The 9,957-nt window shown below is 46.5% G+C and overlaps 1 pseudogene; it reads right to left on the reverse strand.

The window, feature by feature from the left end:
- Window positions 1–1,279: 1,279 nt before the first annotated feature.
- Window positions 1,280–2,830, reverse strand: LOC139001970 (T-complex protein 1 subunit gamma pseudogene; annotated as a pseudogene).
- Window positions 2,831–9,957: the final 7,127 nt, after the last annotated feature.

Here is a 9,957-nt window from a genome sequence, read left to right on the forward strand (position 1 = left end):
ACCAAATGCATCCATAAGGGCTTTGGCCTTTCAAAACAAAGATGGATTTTATTAGATGCCCAAGTCTTCTTTCAGACAGTAGATATTAGGTCTGAGCCAACAGTTTCCTCTGTGTTTGGAAGCAAGATGGCTTCTTTATTAAAAAATCTATCTTTATTGTTGAAAGTATTACAGATGTCCCCTTCGTTTTTGTTTTGTGCAAGATGGCTTCTTACGTGTCAGAGGATCTCAAACCCAGGACTTTGCGTGGTGGGCAAAGACAAAAAGGCTAAGTGTGCACCAGTGGTTAACAGGTAGTCAATATTTGTTCATTTATTCTCTTGAAAGTGCATCATGAAACTTTCAAATGACAGCTAAGATTTAGTCATGCCTTATGCCAAACTGCTGGTGACTTAAAAAATTGCCCCTGATAGTCACCTGCAAATCGCCGTGTGGGCCCTCCACTGAGTGAGTTAGATGCTAAAGTAATTCCCGCCTAGACACTAAGGGTCCTCATAGCCTGGTATACAGTAGGTGTCCAGTAAATGCTGATGTTGGATGTTACAGACATCATGAGATAGATGGTCTCAACTTCCTCAAAATGAAGATAATGTGGGAAGGCTATTCCCAGGTCTTAAGACACCACAATTGCAAAAATAGGTGCTACTTCCTCTGGGTTTTTGGCAGAAATGTTCCCCCTCAAGTGATTCAGCAGACACATAAAGAGGAAAACTGGATAAAGGAAGTGAGCTTCTTGGATGACATCAGTGCCGGCCACCCACAGCCAGAGAAGGGACTGTCCGCGGGCTCCAGGGCCAGCCACAGTCACGATGACAACAATGCCACTTCAGCTTCACACCCACAGTCTCCTGTCCTGGGGTCAAGAAGGAAGTGGCACCAGAAGTCAAAAAACCTATTTTAGGTTTTCTTCTTTGACTGTACAAGATGATAAGCATGAAACAAAATTTCCCTCCAGTCTACAACAGCCTTAGGTAATTAGTAACAATTTTCCTTTCAAAATTCTATAGACTTCACATAAAGCTGAGACAAGCATGTTTTTGTGTGTGTTTGTTTTCAAATGACTTAGATTTAATACCGGAAGCAAACTAAATGGAAAGCTTACAATAGTGAAGAATTACATGTCAGTGCCTTTTGCAAACTGAGCTGAGACAGAAAGGGACTGGGGCTGCCCTTCAACCTGATCCTTTCCAAACAAAGACATCCACAGTGTCCCTGGACATCTGGCTCAGGCAAGGGGGAGACTGTTGGCCCTATGTGTTGAGATCACCTCGCCCACCACTCACTCCTGGCCAACATCAGGAGCCCCGCATTGCTGGCCGTGGTCATCACCCTTCTTTTGGCGGCCTGAGACAATGTCCTTAATCCGCAGCAGCAGAACTGCAGTCTCCATTGCTGTCTTATATGTTCGCATTTTTATAGCCAATGGCTCCCAGATGCCCAGTTCTTTCATGTCCACCAAAGTACCTGTTTCACCATTTACACCCCAGGTCTCACAGTTCTCCTGGGTATGCTTGGCCCGAAGGGAGTTAAGTAGACGAATGGTACTGGCTCCACAGTTCTGGATAAGGGTACAAGGGATGACCTCCAGGGCCTGGGTAACAGCCCTGTGTTGTCATTGCTCCACACCAGTCATGGCCTTGGATTTTTCTGTCAAGGTCTGGGCCACAGCCATCTCCTGGGGGAGGAAGGTACAAGCCTTGGGGTCTTTACACTCAGTGATAAATGTAAAGTACTCATCTCCAATTTTCTTGATTTCCAACAGTCTTGATCCTATTCCAACATCATCTTCTCTCAGTTCTTCTGGTTGGCTGACTATCTGGGCCCCACAGGCTCAAGCGATGTGATTATTGTCTGCCTTCCGGACTCTGAGGGTGGCTGTCATATTGGCCCGCATGAGGTAATGCTGAGCTAAATCTGAGATGCCCTTTTCAGTGATGACCAATCGGGCTTCTTATGGATAATGTCCTCACAGACCTGCTGGATGTATTCTTCTTCCATTTGGAGGATTCGGGTGAAGTCTTCCTCTCGCATGATCTCAATGTCAGTCTGGCTTTCTCCTTTCTTGTATTCCAGAGAAGAATCCAGCAGCACAATGCGAGTGTTCTTGATATAGCGCCACATTTGTGAATGGGTCACATCTTTGTTAATCATGACTCCACATAAAACACACCAGTCTTCAATAATACCCCCAGGTATCTTTTCCACCTTTGCATATTTCTTGATATCAATCTCCTTCTGGCTATTCTCCTCAAACTGTGCAGTTTTGACAGCATTCAGGGCAATGCTACAAGCCAAAGGGGACCACGGACTGATTGCTTTGGTAATAATGGAGCTGTTGATACTGCTCAGCATCATATCTTGATTATTGGTGTCGTCGGGAGTACTGATTTTCTTTAGGGTGTTGATCATATCATTCAGTGCCTTTTGATAAACACGGATCACCAACCACCATTGCGTGCATCTGCTGCTCTAGGAAGTGCTCAGCCAAAGAGAGCATCTCCCCCGCAAGAATAATCACTGATGTGGTCCCATTCCAACCTCTTCATCCTGTCCGGCTAATTTCAATCATGGACTTGGCTGCTGGATGCTGAACTTGGATCTCTTGAAGAATTGCATTGCCATCATTAGTCATCACAATGCCTCCCATTGTGTCCAAAAGCATTTTCATCACAGACTTGGGTCCCAAACATGTTTGGATGATATCTGCAATAGTCTTGGAGGCATTGATGTTTCCAGATTGAACTTTTCTTCCAGATTCACGCTTTATGTTCTGACTAAGCACGAGCACAGGATGGTGGCCCATCATGGCAGCATGATGCAGAGCTTGGTACCCAGAGCGGAGGCAGCAGGCAGAAGCTTCTGGAAAGGGAACCTCCAGGCATGTTTAATAGCAGTTTGTAGGGCAGATGAAAGCAACCATTTACAAAGGACCTACTGTGTGCTGGGCATAATGCAAAATGATTTTGCAGTTATTTTCCTTACCCTCACAACATCACTAATAAGATTTAGGGATGTCACATAAGGCATGCAAATTTGGAAAAGTAACAGAGTCGAGATTCAAATCTAGATTTAAAATAAAATATTAGGTTTAGATAAGAAATATTCAAATGAGTTAGGAAGAAAGATAAAATGAAATACTGAATGGATTAGCACATTTGCATTGTTTGTATAATCCATAAATATAAATATGAGCACATATGTTTGGTTTTCATTTACTGATCTGCAGTCTGTAGCTCGTGTGTTTGGGGTTGCTTTTGTTCTCCACTAGTAGAAATAAATTTGTACCCAGATATCTACAGTCTTTCATCTGGTTCTTCCTGTAACCACCAGGATGTCTGCCATAACCTTTACCACCCAGTGTTTCCCAAACAGGTACCTTGAAGAGTCGCTGTCAGCCGGGTACTACAAAGTGGGGCCCTAAAATGTCTGCCACGCACAAATTCGAAGTTTAAGCGTAATTAAACAGATTTATTTAACACAAGACTTTTCTACTTTTGGAGTCTTTTATTTGCTAACACATATTATGAATTTTCAAGGGGCATGATATAACATTTCCCAAACCCAGTTGAGCCCACATATTTTTTCCTTTCTTTCCTCCTCCTCTTCCTTCCTCTTCTCCTCTTCCTCCTCCTCCTCCTCCTCCTCCTCCTCCTCCTCCTCCTCCTCCTCCTCCTTCTTTTACCACATTTACTAATATCTCCAGAAAGAATATGGAGTACAGTTGAGGAAAACTATGACCAAATAAATTTGTTTTTTTCGATGTCAGTCCTTAGATGCCATTTCTGCCCAGGCCCCTTGTTTACAATCCCAAGCTTGTTCTTGACTCCTGCCAATGTTTCCCTCCGGGACTGATAACTCAATTAATTCAGCCTCTGAGAGTCCCAGACTGGTGCTACCTCCCAAGCTATAGCCACTCCGCAAATATTAAACAATAATATCTTTAAAAACAGAGCACTTTTAAAATTTCAACTTTCTCTCACCCACATACCATGCCATAGTCAGCCATTTACCTGCTGATTTTTCATTGAGAGTGGGGACCATGTCTCACTCACCTTCTTGTCTCCTTTGTTAATCCACTCGTGTCTGTTGAAATAATCCTCAGGCAGATGGCCACCCAACTCTCCAGGTAGGCAAAGCAGGTACTTCTGTCTCCAACTGACCATCAATGAAACAGGCACACAGAGCTGGATCTCTGAGTGAGGAAGCAGCACAGCCAGGATCAGCTCATGACTCAGGGCATTCTCCTAGAGCAGGGGTGGGCAAACTTTTTGACTTGAGGGCCACAATGGGTTCTTAAACTGGACCACAGGGCTGGAACAAAAGCATGGATGGAGTGTTTGTGTGAACTAATATAAATTCAAAGTAAACATCATTACATAAAAGGGTACGGTCTTTTTTTTTTTTTTAGTTTTATTCATTTCAAATGGCTGGATCTGGCCCGCGGGCCGTAGTTTGCCCACGGCTGTCCTAGAGGCACGCTGGTACAGGGCTCTGAATTGTCACTGCATGGCGTTCTAGACAGAAAAAAATTCAAGACTGAGACTTAGAAAATTACCAAATGGGTCTGTAACTCCATGAACACAAACACAAAATATTCATGTAGGAGGAACACACAACCCCTCCTACCTCACAAAACTCTGAATAGTTCCAGAGGGTAATTGCAAAGGCTGAAGATGTTAATATGCAAAAAAAAAAAAAAAAAGAGTGAAACAAATTCGCCACTGGATACGTGATAACAGTAAAACACAGAATGGTCCTGCCATGGCCCCTGGAAAAAACACACATACTGAGTCATTCCTACTGGGGCAGCTACACAGAGCTCCCCTCTGCTGTTGTACCATTTAGAACTGCGCTGGAGTTATCTGACTGACAAAACTTCTACATCGATTCCTCTCAAACCTTTGTCCAAGGGGTGATAATAAGGGAGATATGAAATATTTTATAGAGTTAATTTAGAGAAAATATTCATTCCATGTGCCTTTGCAGCCTGAAGGCACAGTGACCACTGCCGAGGGACAGAGGGATGCAGTGAGTCACCTTTCCCAAGGTTCTTGACCAAAGACCCCAAGTTGGCCGGCACAGAAAGGAAATAAAAGACTGTCTGATGATGCAGCTATTGCTCCTGTTCCCGGCGATACAGGAATGGGATCAAGCATGAGGTCAAGCATTATCCATATGGCCAAGATTGAAATTCAGAAAAAAAGGCTTCTGTAGTGTGTTGTTTTGATAAGATACTTTTATTTTGGAAAAACCTAGAATTAGGAGCATTTCTAAGGGAATGTATTTGCTCCACACTGTGATTTGTAGGAGCAGGAGAGAGCCACAGAATTTCCATGATAACAAGAGAGAGGTCCATCTGGAAAGAGTTATTTCAACATTCACATTCACTCAGGAAACAACCCTGAGTAAACTCAGGTGAAGAAACCATAACCTGTGCTCATAAATGATCAATCAAATCCAGACTTGTGCTATTTACTCATATAACTTATCTCTAGGGAGTGTCTGAAGTGAGGGAACTGGTATGAAATCACGGAGTCGTGGGGTATTAGACTCAGCACCCTAATGACCTCCGACCCTCCTCATTACAGAGTTGGCCAACCGGCTCACACAGCTGAATGGCATCACTGGGAAGGAACCGGGTCTTGGGATAATCTAATCCAGGGCTTTCCATCTTTTTATGAGAAGGAGTGAAGCACTGCCGTTAAGAGTGTGCAATCAGGCCTGGCCAGTGTTCTCAGTGGTTAGAGCATCAGCACACACAAGGAAGGGTCATGGGTTCAATTCCCGGTCAAGAGCATGTACCTGGGTTGCAGGTTTGATCCCTGGCCCCGATTAGGGTGGGTGCAGTGCTGTGGGAGGCAACCAATCTCTCTCTTTTTACTCCCTCTCTCTCTCCCTTCCTCTCTTCCTTACACTCTAAATATCCTCAAGTGAGAATCAACAAAACAAAACAAAAAAGAGTGTGGTGTCTGCTGGGTGGAACCTTGGCTGGGCCATTACTACCTGTGAGGTGAGCAAGCACCTGAACACCTGGGATTTGAAAGAAAGAAGGCACGGAAAGCTTGGAGAGCACAACCTGCCCCCAGAACAGCTCACTAAACAGTGACTGTTAGTGGCGCACCTTAGACAAGGCAGGAGGGGTCTCCGCCCTGGCCCCAGGCTTTCTAGGGCTCCGATGTAGCCCCCACCCATTAGAGTGAAAATGTGCCCCCCTGGAGCCCATGGGGTTTTTTCTGAACCATGTTCCAGGTCAGTGGTCGGCAAATGGCGGCTCGCAAGCCACATGCGGCTCTTTGGCCCCTTGAGTGTGGCCCTTCCACAAAATACTGACTTCTGAGCGTGGGCCACGGAGTTTCAATCACACTGTACGTGTGCGCCCGCATGTGGTATTTTGTGGAAGAGCCACACTCGAGGGGCCAAAGAGCTGCATGTGGCTCTCGAGCTACAGTTTGCCAACCACTGTTCTATGTCATTGGGAGCCTGAATTTCCTGCCCAAACTGCCTGCTCCTACTTTCAGGGCCTACAAGGATCTATTTCCCAGGGTCTGTCCTGCTGGGGCGGGTCACATCCCTAGTCTGAGGGGCAAAGAGGGGCAGTTGGGGGTGTGGCTGGAGCTTGGAGCCTCTCTCTGAGTTGGGGAAAAGGGAAGGGGGTAGGACAGGGGCCCAGAGCAGGCTTGTCAGCACCACCGTGTACTCATGCCATTAATCTCAAAGTGATCAGAAATCCTAAATTTGAGGCTGGCCTGCAGGTCATTAGAAAGGTATATTTGCAAAAGCAAGAGGATAAAGACATATTTTGTTTAACAGTTTGAAGGGAACTTTTATGTATTTAGACCTATGGTATGTGGGGTTCCATTTGTGCTTTCGCCTGAGGCCCCTCATGTGTGGCGTGCAGAACTGACTGCTGTAGTCATTTACCTTTTCATCACACCAACCGCTCTGCCAAAGATCCTGGACCCCGTCTGTTGGACACAAGTCCACTACTCCAAAGAAGCACATGTGTATGGTGTCATTACTATCATGTTTGCTCTAAGGGAAGTTTGAACCAAACTTAAAGGAACAACCACCTGCAGCACGAGGAGGCCACTGGCCATCAGGGTGTGGCTCACGGCAAAGCCTGCCCAGAGTCAGTGCTGCCTTCGGGACACATTGATCTCGGTCACACAGAATCAGCTGCTAGCAGATCCCTTTCCAGGGCTCCTCCCTCCATGAGGCTCAGCTACTCCCTTCATCTCAGTTTCTCTCCCTGTGTCTTCAACACAGCAATTCCACTTCTAGGAGCTCAGGCTAGAAGTAAAGGCAGGGTGAAACTGTGAGCGCAGGACAACAGGAGTGGTGGCATCTGTTTTCTTGCTGGCACCTCCCAACCCTGACACAGTGCCTGGCACAGAGGGAGTGCTCAGTGAGAAGGATGGCCAAGGATTTGTGAAGAAAGATGCTTACTGAGACATTATTTGCAATAGAGAAAATATCAGGAACAATCTAAATGCCTAAAGTTAGAAAAATGATTAAATAAAATGTTGGACATCAATACAATGGAATATTAAGCAGTCATTATAAATTACTAGTGGCCAGTGCATGAAATTCGTGCACATTAAAAGGAAATTAGAGGAAGTATTTTAATATTGCTATTTGCCCTTTGTCTATAATAGAAGTGTCAGACAGGAAAGAAAATTAGTAAAATGTATATGAAAATCTCCCTCCTGTCAGAGTCTGGGGCGTGCCAAGGGACCCAGAGTCAAGTCCCCGCCCACCCACACGTGCCTCAAAATCATGTGAGACCCAGACCTGGCCGCCCCCACCCCTGTCAAGCCCTGCAGGATGGGAGGCACAGCCTCACGTCCCCCGTGAAGCACCGCCAGGCAGAGGGTGTGGCCTCAGGTCTCCCTGCCTGGTGCCAGGGCAGGGAGCACAGCCTCAGGTCCCCTGGCCTGGCCTCAGGTCCCCCGACTCTGGCACTGGGGCGGGGGGCACAGCCTCAGGCCCCCTGTCAAGCTCCGCTGGGCGGGGGTCACAGTCTCAGGTCCCCCATCAAGCCCCACTGGGCGGGGGGTATGGCCTCAGGTCTCCTGGCCCGGCCTCAGGTCCCCCTGCCCCAGCACGAGGGTGCAAGGGAGCGAGGGCGGGAGGGCGCGAGGGCGCGAGGGCACAAGGGCGTGATGACCATTTGCATATTAGCTCTTTATTATATAGGATGTTTTTAAATAAATTTCAGTGGCATGGAAAAATTCTCACAATAGAATTTTAAATAAAAAAGTAGGATATAAAATTATATACAGAATATAGAGTAGACACTTAATTGTCTCTGAAGAAACACACACACACACACACACACACACACACACACCAGTCACATCAAAGTGTTAACAGAGTTGTTATCTGCAGTTGTGGAATTTTGAGAAATTTTTATCTTCCCATTCATCCTTTTAGTTATTTTCTATAATATGTAATATGTATATCCTATCTAATAAAAGAGTAATATGCAAATTGACCATCACTCCAACACACAAGATGGCTGCCCCCATGTGGACACAAGATGGCCACCACAAGATGATCTGCAGGGGAGGGCAGTTGGGGGGAACCAGGCCTGCATGGGAGGGCAGTTGGGAGCAACCAGGCTGGCAGGGGAGGGCAGTTAGGGGTGACCGGGCCAGCAGGGGAGAGCAGTTGGGGGTGACCAGGCTTGCAGGGGAGGGCAGTTAGGGGCAATCGGATTGGCAGAGGAGCAGTTAGGCGTCGATCAGGCTGACAGGGGAGAGGCTAGGGGCAATCAGGCAGGCAGGCAGGCAGGCGATCAGTTGGGAGCCAGCAGTCCTGGATTGTGAGAGGGATACATGACTGCCCATTTAGGCCCGATCCCACCAGGACCAGGTCTAAACAGGCAGTTGGACATCCCTCGAGGGTCCCAGATTGGAGAGGGTGCAGGCTGGGCTGAGGGACACACACGCACACACACACACACACACACACACACACACCCGTGCACGAATTTCGTGCACCAGGCCTCTAGTATGTATACATGTATATATTACTAAAAGTTCTGCTTTAGGATGGAAAACCCCATCAACAAAGTTAACCATGAAATAGGAGGCCAAAGAAAAATGTGCATGTCAAAAGGTTACTATCATTAATTTAGGAAGAACTCACACACATGAAAAAGCAAAAGACGAACATGGGAAAATGGGTAAAATATATTGTGGTGGAGATTAGCTTTCCAACAAAATCCACCCTTCCTGCCCAGCACACCGGCCCCCAAGCCCTCCAAGCCATTAAAGGAATTGAACCTCATTTCCAAAACACAAGACATTCAGGTTGTCCCTGCTCTCTGAAAGTAGAGCATTCCTCTGCCATCTTTCCTGAGCCCAAACACAGGAAAGTGCAGAGTTTCTCCTGCTTTCTGAGTTTGTGGTATGCCATGTCACTTCCATGAAAGGCCTACGTTAGAACCTGTTCTCACCGATCAAAAGAAGTCCGAGGAGAATATTTGCTTTTATGAAAATAAGTTACTGGACTAATGCAGGTCTTTTGTAAAAGCAAAGTGGCCTAAAGAAACTGTTCAGACATTGGGGGACACCTATATTGAACCATTAACGTGAGCTCAGCACTTTACAGACCTGATTGCATTGAATCCTACCAACAACCCATGAGCAGTTATAACAAAACCTGTTGTTTCTCCCCCTGGAGGGAGACGCCGGTTCTTCCCCACTGTGCCTTCCTGGTTCTCCTGTGTCTTCTTCACCGTCACACTGCAGACGCCCCTTGACTCACAATGGCATTAAGTTCCCAGGAACCCATCATAAACTGAAAATACTATAAGTCAAAATACACCAAACCACTAACCATTGTGGCTTAGCCTCACCTGCCTTCCACGTCCCCGGACACTCACGTTAGCCATAGCAGCAAAGTCCTCTCCCTGCTGCCGCCCAGTGTCATTGTGGCGTGCGCATGTTGCTA

This window comes from Myotis yumanensis, unplaced genomic scaffold, assembly GCF_028538775.1.
Source record: "Myotis yumanensis isolate MYYU_CA2020_CCGP unplaced genomic scaffold, mMyoYum1.0.hap1 SCAF_2, whole genome shotgun sequence".
NCBI lineage: Eukaryota > Metazoa > Chordata > Mammalia > Chiroptera > Vespertilionidae > Myotis > Myotis yumanensis.